The 22,909-nt window shown below is 44.1% G+C and overlaps 1 long non-coding RNA gene across 2 annotated transcripts in view; it reads right to left on the bottom strand.

Moving 5' to 3' along the window:
* LOC307181420 overlaps positions 1-22,909 on the bottom strand; it is a 447,344-nt gene that overhangs the window by 336,514 nt on the left and 87,921 nt on the right. The window contains exon 1 of one of the 2 annotated variants that reach the window (XR_013826743.1): positions 9,019-9,073. The exons of the other annotated variant lie outside the window; for it this stretch is intronic. This is a non-coding gene — a long non-coding RNA (uncharacterized lncRNA). Of the gene's footprint in view, positions 1-9,018; positions 9,074-22,909 lie in introns of those variants that run through there. 2 annotated transcript variants of the gene reach the window in all.

Below are 22,909 nucleotides of genomic sequence, written 5' to 3'. Positions count from 1 at the left end.
AGAGGTTCGGTGAGCAAATGAAGACCCTTTGAAGTCATATTGCATGGTACCCATTCCACGGGTTTCAACTACCCAGGTTTAAGGTATTCTTCCTTCAGCTAAAACATGCATGTGGAACCTAGAGTATGATCAACCATGTGATCGGGAGACGTGTTCAAATATGTCTCAGTTTTCGTACCCTGGTACTCGGGTGCAACATTCCAGACGCTTTACTAACACTCTCCCCACGTGGAGAGTCAGTCCCTTTAACCTCCTGTTTGGCCCCGTTTGCAATTTCTGCGGAAGATGAACAGGAATAGCGAGAACCAATGAGAGGCTAGCTGGAGGTGTCTGGACGGGCAAATTTAACTCTCATTTCCCACCAGGAAGAGGAATTAAACAAAGGCTCAGCATGCCGTGCCGGAACCAGATTAGGGCCTGAAGCCATCCTGCGGTGTTGCGTCCAGGTCACAAGAAAGCGAGTTGAAGAAAGGAGCTCAGGGGCACTGTAATTCACAAACCTGCAGAGTTATAAATGACAGCTATCGTCCAAAAATAGACTGAAGTAAGGCTGCCAAGAGGACTTGAAAGCGGGGCAGAATTGCAGGAAACCGATTTCAGGAGGTAGACTGGAATTGCATTGAAAGCATAGGAAAAGAGGCAGAACGTCCACAATGATGCACTTGGCCAAAAACGGCGTATGCGTTTTTTCCTGAATATATTCAGGAAAAAACGCATACGCCCTTTTTGGCCAACCAAGGAAGCTTGCAAAGGAAATCTGCACTACAATGAAGTCTCACTTCCCCCCGGTCAAAAGGGCCATCTGAAAAAAGTGTAAAATCCAGAAAGGCAGGACAGGCCATGGAGAACTGGGAGCCTTGTTATGCTGATGGGCGGGATGTAAATTGCCAACAACCACTAGGGAGAAGTGTATGGTGTTTCCTGAAACATCTAAAAAACAAAGCAACAGAGCCTAGGGCACTGCCACTTATGGTCCTATAGCTTAGGGAAATTAAAATCAAAAAGACACAGCCACCCCAAAGTTTGGGACGCCTCCGTTTACAAGAACCTCGTTTACCGTACAAGTTCAATATCACAGAAAGTGAAAAATGGATAAAGAACTTGTGGTACTTACGTACAATGCAGTATCACTCAGCAATTAAATCTATGTCATCAGGCCCGTAGCAGCATAATGAGTGGATTCAGGTACGATGAATCTAACTGAAATAAGTCACACAGAAAAAGAAACATCATAAGATATCAGTAATACACGGAATGTAAACTTGGCTACACAGGAACTGAATTACAGAACAGAACAGGGTCTCAAATTTAGAAAACCAACTTATGCTTGCTTAAGGGGAAAGGTGAGTTGGGGTGCTGCATAAAACCAGAGATTGAAATGAGCACAGATAAAGTTCCTTAAGCCAAATATGGAATAGACAAGAGCTACTCCTTGCTCAACGAAATGGACTCAACACCGCATATTAAACGCCTAAGAATGTACCTGACTAGTAAGTATCTTAAAACCTATGGATTGCTATGTCTCCGAAAGAGAATCAAGCATGTGTACAGGGGCATAAACGCAGCAGTGATAGGATTGGAGAGGTTCGGTGAGCAAATGAAGACCCTTTGAAGTCATATTGCATGGTACCCATTCCACGGGTTTCAACTACCCAGGTTTTAGGTATTCTTCCTTCAGCTAAAATATGCATGTGGAACCCAGAGTATGATCAACAATGTGATCGGGAGACGGGTTCAAATATGTCTCAGTTTTCCTCCCCTGGTACTCGGGTGCAACATTCCAGACGCTTTACTAACACTCTCCCCACTTGGAGAGTCAGTCCCTTTAACCTCCAGTTTGGCCCAGTTTGCAATTTCTGCGGAAGATGAACAGGAATAGCGAGAACCAATGAGAGGCTTGCTGGAGGTGTCTGGACGGGCAAATTTAACTCTCATTTCCCACCAGGAAGAGGAAATAACCAAAGGCTCAGCGTGCCGTACCGGAACCAGATTAGGGCCTGAAGCCATCCTGCGGTGTTGCGGCTAGCTCAAAAGAAAGCGAGTTGAAGAAAGGAGCTCAGGGGCACTATAATTCACAAACCTGCAGAGTTATAAATGACAGCTATCGTCCAAAAATAGACTGAAGTAAGGCTGCCAAGAGGACTTGAAAGCGGGGCAGAATTGCAGGAAACCGATTTCAGGAGGTAGACTGGAATTGCATTGAAAGCATAGGAAAAGAGGCAGAACGTCCACAATGATGCACTTGGCCAAAAAGGGCGTATGCGTTTTTTCCTGAATATATTCAGGAAAAAACGCATACGCCCTTTTTGGCCAACCAAGCAAGCTTGCAAAGGAAATCTGCACTACAATGAAGTCTCACTTCCCCCCGGTCAAAAGGGCCATCTGAAAAAAGTGTAAAATCCAGAAAGGCAGGACAGGCCATGGAGAACTGGGAGCCTTGTTATGCTGATGGGCGGGATGTAAATTGCCAACAACCACTCGGGAGAAGTGTATGGTGTTTCCTGAAACATCTAAAAAACAAAGCAACAGAACCTAGGGCACTTCCACTTATGGTCCTATAGCTTAGGGAAATTAAAATCAAAAAGACACAGCCACCCCAAAGTTTGGAACGGCTCTGTTTACAAGAACCTCGTTTACAGTACAAGTTCAACATCGCAGAAAGTGAAAAATGGATAAAGAAGTTGTGGTATTTACTTACAAAGCAATATCACTCAGCAATGAAATCTGTGTCATCAGGCCCTTAGCAGCACAATGAGTGGATTCAGGTATGATGATTCTAACTGAAATAAGTCACACAGAAAAAGAAACATCATAAGATATCAGTAATACACGGAATGTAAACTTGGCTACACAGGAACTGAATTACAGAGCAGAACAGGGTCTCAAATTTAGAAAACCAACTTATTCTTGCTTAAGGGTAAAGGTGAGTTGGGGTGCTGCATAAAACCAGAGATTGAATTTAGCACAGATAAAGTTCCTTAAGCCAAATATGGAATAGACAAGAGCTACTCCTTGCTCAACGAAATGGACTCAACACCCCATATTAAAGGCCTAAGAATGTACCGGACTAGTAAGTATCTTAAAACCTATGGATTGCTATGTCTCCGAAAGAGAATCAAGCATGTGTACAGGGGCATAAACGCAGCAGTGATAGGATTGGAGAGGTTCGGTGAGCAAATGAAGACCCTTTGAAGTCATATTGCATGGTACCCATTCCAGGGGTCTCAACTCTCCAGGTTTAAGGTATTCTTCCTTCAGCTAAAACATGCATGTGGAACCTAGACTATGATCAACCATGTGATCGGGAGACGTGTTCAAATATGTCTCAGTTTTCCTCCCCTGGTACTCGGGTGCAACATTCCAGACGCTTTACTAACACTCTCCCCACTTGGAGAGTCAGCGCCTTTAACCTCCTGTTTGGCCCAGTTTGCAATTTCTGCGGAAGATGAACAGGAATAGCGAGAACCAATGAGAGGCTAGCTGGAGGTGTCTGGACGGGCAAATTTAACTCTCATTTCCCACCAGGAGGAGGAAATAACCAAAGGCTCAGCGTGCCGTACCGGAACCAGATTAGGGCCTGAAGCCATCCTGCGGTGTTGCGGCCAGCTCAAAAGAAAGCGAGTTGAAGAAAGGAGCTCAGGGGCACTATAATTCACAAACCTGCAGAGTTATAAATGACAGCTATCGTCCAAAAATAGACTGAAGTAAGGCTGCCAAGAGGACTTGAAAGCGGGGCAGAATTGCAGGAAACCGATTTCAGGAGGTAGACTGGAATTGCATTGAAAGCATAGGAAAAGAGGCAGAACGTCCACAATGATGCACTTGGCCAAAAAGGGCGTATGCGTTTTTTCCTGAATATATTCAGGAAAAAACGCATACGTCCTTTTTGGCCAACCAAGCAACCTTGCAAAGGAAATCTGCACTACAATGAAGTCGCACTTCCCCCCGGTCAAAAGGGCCATCTGAAAAAAGTGTAAAATCCAGAAAGGCAGGACAGGCCATGGAGAACTGGGAGCCTTGTTATGCTGATGGGCGGGATGTAAATTGCCAACAACCACTCGGGAGAAGTGTATGGTGTTTCCTGAAACATCTAAAAAACAAAGCAACAGAACCTAGGGCACTTCCACTTATGGTCCTATAGCTTAGGGAAATTAAAATCAAAAAGACACAGCCACCCCAAAGTTTGGAACGGCTCTGTTTACAAGAACCTCGTTTACAGTACAAGTTCAACATCGCAGAAAGTGAAAAATGGATAAAGAAGTTGTGGTATTTACTTACAAAGCAATATCACTCAGCAATGAAATCTGTGTCATCAGGCCCTTAGCAGCACAATGAGTGGATTCAGGTATGATGATTCTAACTGAAATAAGTCACACAGAAAAAGAAACATCATAAGATATCAGTAATACACGGAATGTAAACTTGGCTACACAGGAACTGAATTACAGAACAGAACAGGGTCTCAAATTTAGAAAACCAACTTATGCTTGCTTAAGGGTAAAGGTGAGTTGGGGTGCTGCATAAAACCAGAGATTGAAATGAGCACAGATAAAGTTCCTTAAGCCAAATATGGAATAGACAAGAGCTACTCCTTGCTCAACGAAATGGACTCAACACCGCATATTAAACGCCTAAGAATGTACCTGACTAGTAAGTATCTTAAAACCTATGGATTGCTATGTCTCCGAAAGAGAATCAAGCATGTGTACAGGGGCATAAACGCAGCAGTGATAGGATTGGAGAGGTTCGGTGAGCAAATGAAGACCCTTTGAAGTCATATTGCATGGTACCCATTCCACGGGTTTCAACTACCCAGGTTTTAGGTATTCCTCCTTCAGCTAAAATATGCATGTGGAACCCAGAGTATGATCAACAATGTGATCGGGAGACGTGTTCAAATATGTCTCAGTTTTCCTCCCCTGGTACTCGGGTGCAACATTCCAGACGCTTTACTAACACTCTCCCCACTTGGAGAGTCAGCGCCTTTAACCTCCTGTTTGGCCCAGTTTGCAATTTCTGCGGAAGATGAACAGGAATAGCGAGAACCAATGAGAGGCTAGCTGGAGGTGTCTGGACGGGCAAATTTAACTCTCATTTCCCACCAGGAAGAGGAAATAACCAAAGGCTCAGCGTGCCGTACCGGAACCAGATTAGGGCCTGAAGCCATCCTGCGGTGTTGCGGCCAGCTCAAAAGAAAGCGAGTTGAAGAAAGGAGCTCAGGGGCACTATAATTCACAAACCTGCAGAGTTATAAATGACAGCTATCGTCCAAAAATAGACTGAAGTAAGGCTGCCAAGAGGACTTGAAAGCGGGGCAGAATTGCAGGAAACCGATTTCAGGAGGTAGACTGGAATTGCATTGAAAGCATAGGAAAAGAGGCAGAACGTCCACAATGATGCACTTGGCCAAAAAGGGCGTATGCGTTTTTTCCTGAATATATTCAGGAAAAAACGCATACGCCCTTTTTGGCCAACCAAGCAAGCTTGCAAAGGAAATCTGCACTACAATGAAGTCTCACTTCCCCCCGGTCAAAAGGGCCATCTGAAAAAAGTGTAAAATCCAGAAAGGCAGGACAGGCCATGGAGAACTGGGAGCCTTGTTATGCTGATGGGCGGGATGTAAATTGCCAACAACCACTCGGGAGAAGTGTATGGTGTTTCCTGAAACATCTAAAAAACAAAGCAACAGAACCTAGGGCACTTCCACTTATGGTCCTATAGCTTAGGGAAATTAAAATCAAAAAGACACAGCCACCCCAAAGTTTGGAACGGCTCTGTTTACAAGAACCTCGTTTACAGTACAAGTTCAACATCGCAGAAAGTGAAAAATGGATAAAGAAGTTGTGGTATTTACTTACAAAGCAATATCACTCAGCAATGAAATCTGTGTCATCAGGCCCTTAGCAGCACAATGAGTGGATTCAGGTATGATGATTCTAACTGAAATAAGTCACACAGAAAAAGAAACATCATAAGATATCAGTAATACACGGAATGTAAACTTGGCTACACAGGAACTGAATTACAGAACAGAACAGGGTCTCAAATTTAGAAAACCAACTTATGCTTGCTTAAGGGGAAAGGTGAGTTGGGGTGCTGCATAAAACCAGAGATTGAAATGAGCACAGATAAAGTTCCTTAAGCCAAATATGGAATAGACAAGAGCTACTCCTTGCTCAACGAAATGGACTCAACACCGCATATTAAACGCCTAAGAATGTACCTGACTAGTAAGTATCTTAAAACCTATGGATTGCTATGTCTCCGAAAGAGAATCAAGCATGTGTACAGGGGCATAAACGCAGCAGTGATAGGATTGGAGAGGTTCGGTGAGCAAATGAAGACCCTTTGAAATCATATTGCATGGTACCCATTCCACGGGTTTCAACTACCCAGGTTTTAGGTATTCTTCCTTCAGCTAAAATATGCATGTGGAACCCAGAGTATGATCAACAATGTGATCGGGAGACGTGTTCAAATATGTCTCAGTTTTCCTCCCCTGGTACTCGGGTGCAACATTCCAGACGCTTTACTAACACTCTCCCCACTTGGAGAGTCAGTCCCTTTAACCTCCAGTTTGGCCCAGTTTGCAATTTCTGCGGAAGATGAACAGGAATAGCGAGAACCAATGAGAGGCTTGCTGGAGGTGTCTGGACGGGCAAATTTAACTCTCATTTCCCACCAGGAAGAGGAAATAACCAAAGGCTCAGCGTGCCGTACCGGAACCAGATTAGGGCCTGAAGCCATCCTGCGGTGTTGCGGCCAGCTCAAAAGAAAGCGAGTTGAAGAAAGGAGCTCAGGGGCACTATAATTCACAAACCTGCAGAGTTATAAATGACAGCTATCGTCCAAAAATAGACTGAAGTAAGGCTGCCAAGAGGACTTGAAAGCGGGGCAGAATTGCAGGAAACCGATTTCAGGAGGTAGACTGGAATTGCATTGAAAGCATAGGAAAAGAGGCAGAACGTCCACAATGATGCACTTGGCCAAAAAGGGCGTATGCGTTTTTTCCTGAATATATTCAGGAAAAAACGCATACGCCCTTTTTGGCCAACCAAGCAAGCTTGCAAAGGAAATCTGCACTACAATGAAGTCTCACTTCCCCCCGGTCAAAAGGGCCATCTGAAAAAAGTGTAAAATCCAGAAAGGCAGGACAGGCCATGGAGAACTGGGAGCCTTGTTATGCTGATGGGCGGGATGTAAATTGCCAACAACCACTCGGGAGAAGTGTATGGTGTTTCCTGAAACATCTAAAAAACAAAGCAACAGAGCCTAGGGCACTTCCACTTATGGTCCTATAGCTTAGGGAAATTAAAATCAAAAAGACACAGCCACCCCAAAGTTTGGAACGGCTCTGTTTACAAGAACCTCGTTTACAGTACAAGTTCAACATCGCAGAAAGTGAAAAATGGATAAAGAAGTTGTGGTATTTACTTACAAAGCAATATCACTCAGCAATGAAATCTGTGTCATCAGGCCCTTAGCAGCACAATGAGTGGATTCAGGTATGATGATTCTAACTGAAATAAGTCACACAGAAAAAGAAACATCATAAGATATCAGTAATACACGGAATGTAAACTTGGCTACACAGGAACTGAATTACAGAACAGAACAGGGTCTCAAATTTAGAAAACCAACTTATTCTTGCTTAAGGGGAAAGGTGAGTTGGGGTGCTGCATAAAACCAGAGATTGAAATGAGCACAGATAAAGTTCCTTAAGCCAAATACGGAATAGACAAGAGCTACTCCTTGCTCAACGAAATGGACTCAACACCCCATATTAAAGGCCTAAGAATGTACCGGACTAGTAAGTATCTTAAAACCTATGGATTGCTATGTCTCCGAAAGAGAATCAAGCATGTGTACAGGGGCATAAACGCAGCAGTGATAGGATTGGAGAGGTTCGGTGAGCAAATGAAGACCCTTTGAAGTCATATTGCATGGTACCCATTCCACGGGTTTCAACTACCCAGGTTTAAGGTATTCTTCCTTCAGCTAAAACATGCATGTGGAACCTAGAGTATGATCAACCATGTGATCGGGAGACGTGTTCAAATATGTCTCAGTTTTCCTCCCCTGGTACTCGGGTGCAACATTCCAGACGCTTTACTAACACTCTCCCCACTTGGAGAGTCAGTCCCTTTAACCTCCTGTTTGGCCCAGTTTGCAATTTCTGCGGAAGATGAACAGGAATAGCGAGAACCAATGAGAGGCTAGCTGGAGGTGTCTGGACGGGCAAATTTAACTCTCACTTCCCACCAGGAAGAGGAATTAACCAAAGGCTCAGCATGCCGGGCCGGAACCAGATTAGGGCCTGAAGCCATCCTGCGGTGTTGCGGCCAGGTCACAAGAAAGGGAGTTGAAGAAAGGAGCTCAGGGGCACTGTAATTCACAAACCTGCAGAGTTATAAATGACAGCTATCGTCCAAAAATAGACTGAAGTAAGGCTGCCAAGAGGACTTGAAAGCGGGGCAGAATTGCAGGAAACCTATTTCAGGAGGTAGACTGGAATTGCATTGAAAGCATAGGAAAAGAGGCAGAACGTCCACAATGATGCACTTGGCCAAAAAGGGCGTATGCGTTTTTTCCTGAATATATTCAGGAAAAAACGCATACGCCCTTTTTGGCCAACCAAGCAAGCTTGCAAAGGAAATCTGCACTACAATGAAGTCTCACTTCCCCCCGGTCAAAAGGGCCATCTGAAAAAAGTGTAAAATCCAGAAAGGCAGGACAGGCCATGGAGAACTGGGAGCCTTGTTATGCTGATGGGCGGGATGTAAATTGCCAACAGACACTCGGGAGAAGTGTATGGTGTTTCCTGAAACATCTAAAAAACAAAGCAACAGAGCCTAGGGCACTGCCACTTATGGTCCTATAGCTTAGGGAAATTAAAATCAAAAAGACACAGCCACCCCAAAGTTTGGGACGGCTCTGTTTACAAGAACCTCGTTTACAGTACAAGTTCAACATCGCAGAAAATGAAAAATGGATAAAGAAGTTGTGGTATTTACTTACAAAGCAATATCACTCAGCAATGAAATCTGAGTCATCAGGCCCTTAGCAGCACAATGAGTGGATTCAGGTATGATGATTCTAACTGAAGTATGTCACACAGAAAAAGAAACATCATAAGATATCAGTAATACACGGAATGTAAACTTGGCTACACAGGAACTGAATTACAGAACAGAACAGGGTCTCAAATTTAGAAAACCAACTTATGCTTGCTTAAGGGGAAAGGTGAGTTGGGGTGCTGCATAAAACCAGAGATTGAAATGAGCACAGATAAAGTTCCTTAAGTCAAATATGGAATAGACAAGAGCTACTCCTTGCTCAACGAAATGGACTCAACACCGCATATTAAACGCCTAATGTAACTGACTAGTAAGTATCGTAAAACCTATGGATTGCTATGTCTCCAAAAGAGAATCAAGCATGTGTACAGGGGCATAAACGCAGCAGTGATAGGATTGGAGAGGTTCGGTGAGCAAATGAAGACCCTTTGAAGTCATATTGCATGGTACCCATTCCACGGGTCTCAACTCTCCAGGTTTAAGGTATTCTTCCTTCAGCTAAAACATGCATGTGGAACCCAAGTATGATCAACCATGTGAACGGGAGACGTGTTCAAATATGTCTCAGTTTTCCTCCCCTGGTACTCGGGTGCAACATTCCAGACGCTTTACTAACACTCTCCCCACTTGGAGAGTCAGCGCCTTTAACCTCCTGTTTGGCCCAGTTTGCAATTTCTGCGGAAGATGAACAGGAATAGCGAGAACCAATGAGAGGCTAGCTGGAGGTGTCTGGACGGGCAAATTTAACTCTCATTTCCCACCAGGAAGAGGAAATAACCAAAGGCTCAGCGTGCCGTACCGGAACCAGATAAGGGCCTGAAGCCATCCTGCGGTGTTGCGGCCAGCTCAAAAGAAAGCGAGTTGAAGAAAGGAGCTCAGGGGCACTGTAATTCACAAACCTGCAGAGTTATAAATGACAGCTATCGTCCAAAAATAGACTGAAGTAAGGCTGCCAAGAGGACTTGAAATCGGGGCAGAATTGCAGGAAACCGATTTCAGGAGGTAGACTGGAATTGCATTGAAAGCATAGGAAAAGAGGCAGAACGTCCACAATGATGCACTTGGCCAAAAAGGGCGTATGCGTTTTTTCCTGAATATATTCAGGAAAAAACGCATACGCCCTTTTTGGCCAACCAAGCAAGCTTGCAAAGGAAATCTGCACTACAATGAAGTCTCACTTCCCCCCAGTCAAAAGGGCCATCTGAAAAAAGTGTAAAATCCAGAAAGGCAGGACAGGCCATGGAGAACTGGGAGCCTTGTTATGCTGATGGGCGGGATGTAAATTGCCAACAACCACTCGGGAGAAGTGTATGGTGTTTCCTGAAACATCTAAAAAACAAAGCAACAGAACCTAGGGCACTTCCACTTATGGTCCTATAGCTTAGGGAAATTAAAATCAAAAAGACACAGCCACCCCAAAGTTTGGAACGGCTCTGTTTACAAGAACCTCGTTTACAGTACAAGTTCAACATCGCAGAAAGTGAAAAATGGATAAAGAAGTTGTGGTATTTACTTACAAAGCAATATCACTCAGCAATGAAATCTGTGTCATCAGGCCCTTAGCAGCACAATGAGTGGATTCAGGTATGATGATTCTAACTGAAATAAGTCACACAGAAAAAGAAACATCATAAGATATCAGTAATACACGGAATGTAAACTTGGCTACACAGGAACTGAATTACAGAACAGAACAGGGTCTCAAATTTAGAAAACCAACTTATGCTTGCTTAAGGGGAAAGGTGAGTTGGGGTGCTGCATAAAACCAGAGATTGAAATGAGCACAGATAAAGTTCCTTAAGCCAAATATGGAATAGACAAGAGCTACTCCTTGCTCAACGAAATGGACTCAACACCGCATATTAAACGCCTAAGAATGTACCTGACTAGTAAGTATCTTAAAACCTATGGATTGCTATGTCTCCGAAAGAGAATCAAGCATGTGTACAGGGGCATAAACGCAGCAGTGATAGGATTGGAGAGGTTCGGTGAGCAAATGAAGACCCTTTGAAATCATATTGCATGGTACCCATTCCACGGGTTTCAACTACCCAGGTTTTAGGTATTCTTCCTTCAGCTAAAATATGCATGTGGAACCCAGAGTATGATCAACAATGTGATCGGGAGACGTGTTCAAATATGTCTCAGTTTTCCTCCCCTGGTACTTGGGTGCAACATTCCAGACGCTTTACTAACACTCTCCCCACTTGGAGAGTCAGTCCCTTTAACCTCCAGTTTGGCCCAGTTTGCAATTTCTGCGGAAGATGAACAGGAATAGCGAGAACCAATGAGAGGCTTGCTGGAGGTGTCTGGACGGGCAAATTTAACTCTCATTTCCCACCAGGAAGAGGAAATAACCAAAGGCTCAGCGTGCCGTACCGGAACCAGATTAGGGCCTGAAGCCATCCTGCGGTGTTGCGGCCAGCTCAAAAGAAAGCGAGTTGAAGAAAGGAGCTCAGGGGCACTATAATTCACAAACCTGCAGAGTTATAAATGACAGCTATCGTCCAAAAATAGACTGAAGTAAGGCTGCCAAGAGGACTTGAAAGCGGGGCAGAATTGCAGGAAACCGATTTCAGGAGGTAGACTGGAATTGCATTGAAAGCATAGGAAAAGAGGCAGAACGTCCACAATGATGCACTTGGCCAAAAAGGGCGTATGCGTTTTTTCCTGAATATATTCAGGAAAAAACGCATACGCCCTTTTTGGCCAACCAAGCAAGCTTGCAAAGGAAATCTGCACTACAATGAAGTCTCACTTCCCCCCGGTCAAAAGGGCCATCTGAAAAAAGTGTAAAATCCAGAAAGGCAGGACAGGCCATGGAGAACTGGGAGCCTTGTTATGCTGATGGGCGGGATGTAAATTGCCAACAACCACTCGGGAGAAGTGTATGGTGTTTCCTGAAACATCTAAAAAACAAAGCAACAGAGCCTAGGGCACTTCCACTTATGGTCCTATAGCTTAGGGAAATTAAAATCAAAAAGACACAGCCACCCCAAAGTTTGGAACGGCTCTGTTTACAAGAACCTCGTTTACAGTACAAGTTCAACATCGCAGAAAGTGAAAAATGGATAAAGAAGTTGTGGTATTTACTTACAAAGCAATATCACTCAGCAATGAAATCTGTGTCATCAGGCCCTTAGCAGCACAATGAGTGGATTCAGGTATGATGATTCTAACTGAAATAAGTCACACAGAAAAAGAAACATCATAAGATATCAGTAATACACGGAATGTAAACTTGGCTACACAGGAACTGAATTACAGAACAGAACAGGGTCTCAAATTTAGAAAACCAACTTATTCTTGCTTAAGGGTAAAGGTGAGTTGGGGTGCTGCATAAAACCAGAGATTGAAATGAGCACAGATAAAGTTCCTTAAGCCAAATACGGAATAGACAAGAGCTACTCCTTGCTCAACGAAATGGACTCAACACCCCATATTAAAGGCCTAAGAATGTACCGGACTAGTAAGTATCTTAAAACCTATGGATTGCTATGTCTCCGAAAGAGAATCAAGCATGTGTACAGGGGCATAAACGCAGCAGTGATAGGATTGGAGAGGTTCGGTGAGCAAATGAAGACCCTTTGAAGTCATATTGCATGGTACCCATTCCACGGGTTTCAACTACCCAGGTTTAAGGTATTCTTCCTTCAGCTAAAACATGCATGTGGAACCTAGAGTATGATCAACCATGTGATCGGGAGACGTGTTCAAATATGTCTCAGTTTTCCTCCCCTGGTACTCGGGTGCAACATTCCAGACGCTTTACTAACACTCTCCCCACTTGGAGAGTCAGTCCCTTTAACCTCCTGTTTGGCCCAGTTTGCAATTTCTGCGGAAGATGAACAGGAATAGCGAGAACCAATGAGAGGCTAGCTGGAGGTGTCTGGACGGGCAAATTTAACTCTCACTTCCCACCAGGAAGAGGAATTAACCAAAGGCTCAGCATGCCGGGCCGGAACCAGATTAGGGCCTGAAGCCATCCTGCGGTGTTGCGGCCAGGTCACAAGAAAGGGAGTTGAAGAAAGGAGCTCAGGGGCACTGTAATTCACAAACCTGCAGAGTTATAAATGACAGCTATCGTCCAAAAATAGACTGAAGTAAGGCTGCCAAGAGGACTTGAAAGCGGGGCAGAATTGCAGGAAACCGATTTCAGGAGGTAGACTGGAATTGCATTGAAAGCATAGGAAAAGAGGCAGAACGTCCACAATGATGCACTTGGCCAAAAAGGGCGTATGCGTTTTTTCCTGAATATATTCAGGAAAAAACGCATACGCCCTTTTTGGCCAACCAAGCAAGCTTGCAAAGGAAATCTGCACTACAATGAAGTCTCACTTCCCCCCGGTCAAAAGGGCCATCTGAAAAAAGTGTAAAATCCAGAAAGGCAGGACAGGCCATGGAGAACTGGGAGCCTTGTTATGCTGATGGGCGGGATGTAAATTGCCAACAACCACTCGGGAGAAGTGTATGGTGTTTCCTGAAACATCTAAAAAACAAAGCAACAGAGCCTAGGGCACTGCCACTTATGGTCCTATAGCTTAGGGAAATTAAAATCAAAAAGACACAGCCACCCCAAAGTTTGGGACGGCTCTGTTTACAAGAACCTCGTTTACAGTACAAGTTCAACATCGCAGAAAATGAAAAATGGATAAAGAAGTTGTGGTATTTACTTACAAAGCAATATCACTCAGCAATGAAATCTGTGTCATCAGGCCCTTAGCAGCACAATGAGTGGATTCAGGTATGATGATTCTAACTGAAGTATGTCACACAGAAAAAGAAACATCATAAGATATCAGTAATACACGGAATGTAAACTTGGCTACACAGGAACTGAATTACAGAACAGAACAGGGTCTCAAATTTAGAAAACCAACTTATGCTTGCTTAAGGGGAAAGGTGAGTTGGGGTGCTGCATAAAACCAGAGATTGAAATGAGCACAGATAAAGTTCCTTAAGTCAAATATGGAATAGACAAGAGCTACTCCTTGCTCAACGAAATGGACTCAACACCGCATATTAAACGCCTAATGTACCTGACTAGTAAGTATCGTAAAACCTATGGATTGCTATGTCTCCAAAAGAGAATCAAGCATGTGTACAGGGGCATAAACGCAGCAGTGATAGGATTGGAGAGGTTCGGTGAGCAAATGAAGACCCTTTGAAGTCATATTGCATGGTACCCATTCCACGGGTCTCAACTCTCCAGGTTTAAGGTATTCTTCCTTCAGCTAAAACATGCATGTGGAACCCAAGTATGATCAACCATGTGAACGGGAGACGTGTTCAAATATGTCTCAGTTTTCCTCCCCTAGTACTCGGGTGCAACATTCCAGACGCTTTACTAACACTCTCCCCACTTGGAGAGTCAGCGCCTTTAACCTCCTGTTTGGCCCAGTTTGCAATTTCTGCGGAAGATGAACAGGAATAGCGAGAACCAATGAGAGGCTAGCTGGAGGTGTCTGGACGGGCAAATTTAACTCTCATTTCCCACCAGGAAGAGGAAATAACCAAAGGCTCAGCGTGCCGTACCGGAACCAGATAAGGGCCTGAAGCCATCCTGCGGTGTTGCGGCCAGCTCAAAAGAAAGCGAGTTGAAGAAAGGAGCTCAGGGGCACTGTAATTCACAAACCTGCAGAGTTATAAATGACAGCTATCGTCCAAAAATAGACTGAAGTAAGGCTGCCAAGAGGACTTGAAATCGGGGCAGAATTGCAGGAAACCGATTTCAGGAGGTAGACTGGAATTGCATTGAAAGCATAGGAAAAGAGGCAGAACGTCCACAATGATGCACTTGGCCAAAAAGGGCGTATGCGTTTTTTCCTGAATATATTCAGGAAAAAACGCATACGCCCTTTTTGGCCAACCAAGCAAGCTTGCAAAGGAAATCTGCACTACAATGAAGTCTCACTTCCCCCCAGTCAAAAGGGCCATCTGAAAAAAGTGTAAAATCCAGAAAGGCAGGACAGGCCATGGAGAACTGGGAGCCTTGTTATGCTGATGGGCGGGATGTAAATTGCCAACAGACACTCGGGAGAAGTGTATGGTGTTTCCTGAAACATCTAAAAAACAAAGCAACAGAGCCTAGGGCACTGCCACTTATGGTCCTATAGCTTAGGGAAATTAAAATCAAAAAGACACAGCCACCCCAAAGTTTGGGACGCCTCTGTTTACAAGAACCTCGTTTACAGTACAAGTTCAACATCGCAGAAAGTGAAAAATGGATAAAGAAGTTGTGGTATTTACTTACAAAGCAATATCACTCAGCAATGAAATCTGTGTCATCAGGCCCTTAGCAGCACAATGAGTGGATTCAGGTATGATGATTCTAACTGAAGTAAGTCACACAGAAAAAGAAACATCATAAGATATCAGTAATACACGGAATGTAAACTTGGCTACACAGGAACTGAATTACAGAACAGAACAGGGTCTCAAATTTAGAAAACCAACTTATGCTTGCTTAAGGGGAAAGGTGAGTTGGGGTGCTGCATAAAACCAGAGATTGAAATGAGCACAGATAAAGTTCCTTAAGTCAAATATGGAATAGACAAGAGCTACTCCTTGCTCAACGAAATGGACTCAACACCGCATATTAAACGCCTAATGTACCTGACTAGTAAGTATCGTAAAACCTATGGATTGCTATGTCTCCAAAAGAGAATCAAGCATGTGTACAGGGGCATAAACGCAGCAGTGATAGGATTGGAGAGGTTCGGTGAGCAAATGAAGACCCTTTGAAGTCATATTGCATGGTACCCATTCCACGGGTCTCAACTCTCCAGGTTTAAGGTATTCTTCCTTCAGCTAAAACATGCATGTGGAACCTAGAGTATGATCAACCATGTAATCGGGAGACGTGTTCAAATATGTCTCAGTTTTCCTCCCCTGGTACTCGGGTGCAACATTCCAGACGCTTTACTAACACTCTCCCCACTTGGAGAGTCAGTCCCTTTAACCTCCTGTTTGGCCCAGTTTGCAATTTCTGCGGAAGATGAACAGGAATAGCGAGAACCAATGAGAGGCTAGCTGGAGGTGTCTGGACGGGCAAATTTAACTCTCACTTCCCACCAGGAAGAGGAATTAACCAAAGGCTCAGCATGCCGGGCCGGAACCAGATTAGGGCCTGAAGCCATCCTGCGGTGTTGCGGCCAGGTCACAAGAAAGGGAGTTGAAGAAAGGAGCTCAGGGGCACTGTAATTCACAAACCTGCAGAGTTATAAATGACAGCTATCGTCCAAAAATAGACTGAAGTAAGGCTGCCAAGAGGACTTGAAAGCGGGGCAGAATTGCAGGAATCCGATTTCAGGAGGTAGACTGGAATTGCATTGAAAGCATAGGAAAAGAGGCAGAACGTCCACAATGATGCACTTGGCCAAAAAGGGCGTATGCGTTTTTTCCTGAATATATTCAGGAAAAAACGCATACGCCCTTTTTGGCCAACCAAGCAAGCTTGCAAAGGAAATCTGCACTACAATGAAGTCTCACTTCCCCCCGGTCAAAAGGGCCATCTGAAAAAAGTGTAAAATCCAGAAAGGCAGGACAGGCCATGGAGAACTGGGAGCCTTGTTATGCTGATGGGCGGGATGTAAATTGCCAACAGACACTCGGGAGAAGTGTATGGTGTTTCCTGAAACATCTAAAAAACAAAGCAACAGAGCCTAGGGCACTGCCACTTATGGTCCTATAGCTTAGGGAAATTAAAATCAAAAAGACACAGCCACCCCAAAGTTTGGGACGGCTCTGTTTACAAGAACCTCGTTTACAGTACAAGTTCAACATCGCAGAAAATGAAAAATGGATAAAGAAGTTGTGGTATTTACTTACAAAGCAATATCACTCAGCAATGAAATCTGTGTCATCAGGCCCTTAGCAGCACAATGAGTGGATTCAGGTATGATGATTCTAACTGAAGTAAGTCACACAGAAAAAGAAACATCATAAGATATCAGTAATACGCGGAATGTAAACTTGGCTACACAGGAACTGAATTACAGAACAGAACAGGGTCTCAAATTTAGAAAACCAACTTATGCTTGCTTAAGGGTAAAGGTGAGTTGGGGTGCTGCATAAAACCAGAGATTGAAATGAGCACAGATAAAGTTCCTTAAGTCAAATATGGAATAGACAAGAGCTACTCCTTGCTCAACGAAATGGACTCAACACCGCATATTAAACGCCTAATGTACCTGACTAGTAAGTATCTTAAAACCTATGGATTGCTATGTCTCCGAAAGAGAATCAAGCATGTGTACAGGGGCATAAACGCAGCAGTTATAGGACTGGAGAGGTTCGTGAGCAAATGAAGACCCTTTGAAGTCATATTGCATGGTACCCATTCCACGGGTCTCAACTCTCCAGGTTTAAGGTATTCTTCCTTCAGCTAAAACATGCATGTGGAACCTAGAGTATGATCAACCATGTGATCGGGAGACGTGTTCAAATATGTCTCAGTTTTCCTCCCCTGGTACTCGGGTGCAACATTCCAGACGCTTTACTAACACTCTCCCCACTTGGAGAGTCAGTCCCTTTAACCTCCTGTTTGGCCCAGTTTGCAATTTCTGCGGAAGATGAACAGGAATAGCGAGAACCAATGAGAGGCTAGCTGGAGGTGTCTGGACGGGCAAATTTAACTCTCATTTCCCACCAGGAAGAGGAAATAACCAAAGGCTCAGCGTGCCGTACCGGAACCAGATTAGGGCCTGAAGCCATCCTGCGGTGTTGCGGCCAGCTCAAAAGAAAGCGAGTTGAAGAAAGGAGCTCAGGGGCACTGTAATTCACAAACCTGCAGAGTTATAAATGACAGCTATCGTCCAAAAATAGACTGAAGTAAGGCTGCCAAGAGGACTTGAAAGCGGGGCAGAATTGCAGGAAACCGATTTCAGGAGGTAGACTGGAATTGCATTGAAAGCATAGGAAAAGAGGCAGAACGTCCACAATGATGCACTTGGCCAAAAAGGGCATATGCGTTTTTTCCTGAATATATTCAGGAAAAAACGCATACGCCCTTTTTGGCCAACCAAGCAAGCTTGCAAAGGAAATCTGCACTACAATGAAGTCTCACTTCCCCCCAGTCAAAAGGGCCATCTGAAAAAAGTGTAAAATCCAGAAAGGCAGGACAGGCCATGGAGAACTGGGAGCCTTGTTATGCTGATGGGCGGGATGTAAATTGCCAACAGACACTCGGGAGAAGTGTATGGTGTTTCCTGAAACATCTAAAAAACAAAGCAACAGAGCCTAGGGCACTGCCACTTATGGTCCTATAGCTTAGGGAAATTAAAATCAAAAAGACACAGCCACCCCAAAGTTTGGGACGCCTCTGTTTACAAGAACCTCGTTTACAGTACAAGTTCAACATCGCAGAAAGTGAAAAATGGATAAAGAAGTTGTGGTATTTACTTACAAAGCAATATCACTCAGCAATGAAATCTATGTCATCAGGCCCTTAGCATCACAATGAGTGGATTCAGGTATGATGATTCTAACTGAAATAAGTCACACAGAAAAAGAAACATCATAAGATATCAGTAATACACGGAATGTAAACTTGGCTACACAGGAACTGAATTACAGAACAGAACAGGGTCTCAAATTTAGAAAACCAACTTATGCTTGCTTAAGGGTAAAGGTGAGTTGGGGTGCTGCATAAAACCAGAGATTGAAATGAGCACAGATAAAGTTCCTTAAGTCAAATATGGAATAGACAAGAGCTACTCCTTGCTCAACGAAATGGACTCAACACCGCATATTAAACGCCTAAGAATGTACCTGACTAGTAAGTATCGTAAAACCTATGGATTGCTATGTCTCCGAAAGAGAATCAAGCATGTGTACAGGGCATAAACGCAGCAGTGATAGGATTGGAGAGGTTCGGTGAGCAAATGAAGACCCTTTGAAGTCATATTGCATGGTACCCATTACACGGGTCTCAACTCTCCAGGTTTAAGGTATTCTTCCTTCAGCTAAAACATGCATGTGGAACCCAAGTATGATCAACCATGTGAACGGGAGACGTGTTCAAATATGTCTCAGTTTTCCTCCCCTGGTACTCGGGTGCAACATTCCAGACGCTTTACTAACACTCTCCCCACTTGGAGAGTCAGCGCCTTTAACCTCCTGTTTGGCCCAGTTTGCAATTTCTGTGGAAGATGAACAGGAATAGCGAGAACCAATGAGAGGCTAGCTGGAGGTGTCTGGACGGGCAAATTTAACTCTCATTTCCCACCAGGAAGAGGAAATAACCAAAGGCTCAGCATGCCGTACCAGAACCAGATTAGGGCCTGAAGCCAACCTGCGGTGTTGCGGCCAGCTCAAAAGAATGCGAGTTGAAGAAAGGAGCTCAGGGGCACTGTAATTCACAAACCTGCAGAGTTATAAATGACAGCTATCGTCCAAAAATAGACTGAAGTAAGGCTGCCAAGAGGACTTGAATGCGGGGCAGAATTGCAGGAAACCGATTTCAGGAGGTAGACAGGAATTGCATTGAAAGCATAGGAAAAGAGGCAGAACGTCCACAATGATGCACTTGGCCAAAAAGGGCGTATGCGTTTTTTCCTGAATATATTCAGGAAAAAACGCATACGCACTTTTTGGCCAACCAAGCAAGCTTGCAAAGGAAATCTGCACTACAATGAAGTCTCACTTTCCCCCGGTCAAAAGGGCCATCTGAAAAAAGTGTAAAATCCAGAAAGGCAGGACAGGCCATGGAAACTGGGAGCCTTGTTATGCTGATGGGCGGGATGTAAATTGCCAACAACCACTCGGGAGAAGTGTATGGTGTTTCCTGAAACATCTAAAAAACAAAGCAACAGAACCTAGGGCACTTCCACTTATGGTCCTATAGCTTAGGGAAATTAAAATCAAAAAGACACAGCCACCCCAAAGTTTGGAACGGCTCTGTTTACAAGAACCTCGTTTACAGTACAAGTTCAACATCGCAGAAAGTGAAAAATGGATAAAGAAGTTGTGGTATTTACTTACAAAGCAATATCACTCAGCAATGAAATCTGTGTCATCAGGCCCTTAGCAGCACAATGAGTGGATTCAGGTATGATGATTCTAACTGAAGTAAGTCACACAGAAAAAGAAACATCATAAGATATCAGTAATACACGGAATGTAAACTTGGCTACACAGGAACTGAATTACAGAACAGAACAGTGTCCCAAATTTAGAAACCCAACTTATGCTTGTTTAAGGGGAAAGGTGAGTTGGGGTGCTGCATAAAACCAGAGATTGAAATGAGCACAGATAAAGTTCCTTAAGCCAAATATGGAATAGACAAGAGCTAGTCCTTGCTCAACGAAATGGACTCAACACCGCATATTAAACGCCTAAGAATGTACCTGACTAGTAAGTATCTTAAAACCTATGGATTGCTATGTCTCCGAAAGAGAATCAAGCATGTGTACAGGGGCATAAACGCAGCAGTTATAGGACTGGAGAGGTTCGTGAGCAAATGAAGACCCTTTGAAGTCATATTGCATGGTACCCATTCCACGGGTCTCAACTCTCCAGGTTTAAGGTATTCTTCCTTCAGCTAAAACATGCATGTAGAACCCAAGTATGATCAACCATGTGAACGGGAGACGTGTTCAAATATGTCTCACTTTTCCTCCCCTGGTACTCGGGTGCAACATTCCAGACGCTTTACTAACACTCTCCCCACTTGGAGAGTCAGCGCCTTTAACCTCCTGTTTGGCCCAGTTTGCAATTTCTGCGGAAGATGAACAGGAATAGCGAGAATCAATGAGAGGCTAGCTGTAGGTGTCTGGACGGGCAAATTTAACTCTCATTTCCCACCAGGAAGAGGAAATAACCAAAGGCTCAGCGTGCCGTACCGGAACCAGATTAGGGCCTGAAGCCATCCTGCGGTGTTGCGGCCAGCTCAAAAGAAAGCGAGTTGAAGAAAGGAGCTCAGGGGCACTGTAATTCACAAACCTGCAGAGTTATAAATGACAGCTATCGTCCAAAAATAGACTGAAGTAAGGCTGCCAAGAGGACTTGAAAGCGGGGCAGAATTGCAGGAAACCGATTTCAGGAGGTAGACTGGAATTGCATTGAAAGCATAGGAAAAGAGGCAGAACGTCCACAATGATGCACTTGGCCAAAAAGGGCGTATGCGTTTTTTCCTGAATATATTCAGGAAAAAACGCATACGCCCTTTTTGGCCAACCAAGCAAGCTTGCAAAGGAAATCTGCACTACAATGAAGTCTCAATTCCCCCCCAGTCAAAAGGGCCATCTGAAAAAAGTGTAAAATCCAGAAAGGCAGGACAGGCCATGGAGAACTGGGAGCCTTGTTATGCTGATGGGCGGGATGTAAATTGCCAACAGACACTCGGGAGAAGTGTATGGTGTTTCCTGAAACATCTAAAAAACAAAGCAACAGAGCCTAGGGCACTGCCACTTATGGTCCTATAGCTTAGGGAAATTAAAATCAAAAAGACACAGCCACCCCAAAGTTTGGGACGCCTCTGTTTACAAGAACCTCGTTTACAGTACAAGTTCAACATCGCAGAAAGTGAAAAATGGATAAAGAAGTTGTGGTATTTACTTACAAAGCAGTATCACTCAGCAATGAAATCTATGTCATCAGGCCCTTAGCATCACAATGAGTGGATTCAGGTATGATGATTCTAACTGAAATAAGTCACACAGAAAAAGAAACATCATAAGATATCAGTAATACACGGAATGTAAACTTGGCTACACAGGAACTGAATTACAGAACAGAACAGGGTCTCAAATTTAGAAAACCAACTTATGCTTGCTTAAGGGTAAAGGTGAGTTGGGGTGCTGCATAAAACCAGAGATTGAAATGAGCACAGATAAAGTTCCTTAAGTCAAATATGGAATAGACAAGAGCTACTCCTTGCTCAACGAAATGGACTCAACACCGCATATTAAACGCCTAAGAATGTACCTGACTAGTAAGTATCGTAAAACCTATGGATTGCTATGTCTCCGAAAGAGAATCAAGCATGTGTACAGGGCATAAACGCAGCAGTGATAGGATTGGAGAGGTTCGGTGAGCAAATGAAGACCCTTTGAAGTCATATTGCATGGTACCCATTACACGGGTCTCAACTCTCCAGGTTTAAGGTATTCTTCCTTCAGCTAAAACATGCATGTGGAACCCAAGTATGATCAACCATGTGAACGGGAGACGTGTTCAAATATGTCTCAGTTTTCCTCCCCTGGTACTCGGGTGCAACATTCCAGACGCTTTACTAACACTCTCCCCACTTGGAGAGTCAGCGCCTTTAACCTCCTGTTTGGCCCAGTTTGCAATTTCTGTGGAAGATGAACAGGAATAGCGAGAACCAATGAGAGGCTAGCTGGAGGTGTCTGGACGGGCAAATTTAACTCTCATTTCCCACCAGGAAGAGGAAATAACCAAAGGCTCAGCGTGCCGTACCAGAACCAGATTAGGGCCTGAAGCCAACCTGCGGTGTTGCGGCCAGCTCAAAAGAATGCGAGTTGAAGAAAGGAGCTCAGGGGCACTGTAATTCACAAACCTGCAGAGTTATAAATGACAGCTATCGTCCAAAAATAGACTGAAGTAAGACTGCCAAGAGGACTTGAATGCGGGGCAGAATTGCAGGAAACCGATTTCAGGAGGTAGACTGGAATTGCATTGAAAGCATAGGAAAAGAGGCAGAACGTCCACAATGATGCACTTGGCCAAAAAGGGCGTATGCGTTTTTTCCTGAATATATTCAGGAAAAAACGCATACGCACTTTTTGGCCAACCAAGCAAGCTTGCAAAGGAAATCTGCACTACAATGAAGTCTCACTTTCCCCCGGTCAAAAGGGCCATCTGAAAAA

This window comes from Stenella coeruleoalba, assembly GCF_951394435.1.
Source record: "Stenella coeruleoalba genome assembly, contig: scaffold_155, whole genome shotgun sequence".
Lineage (NCBI taxonomy): Eukaryota > Metazoa > Chordata > Mammalia > Artiodactyla > Delphinidae > Stenella > Stenella coeruleoalba.
This window is presented reverse-complemented; position numbering and strand designations above follow the sequence as displayed.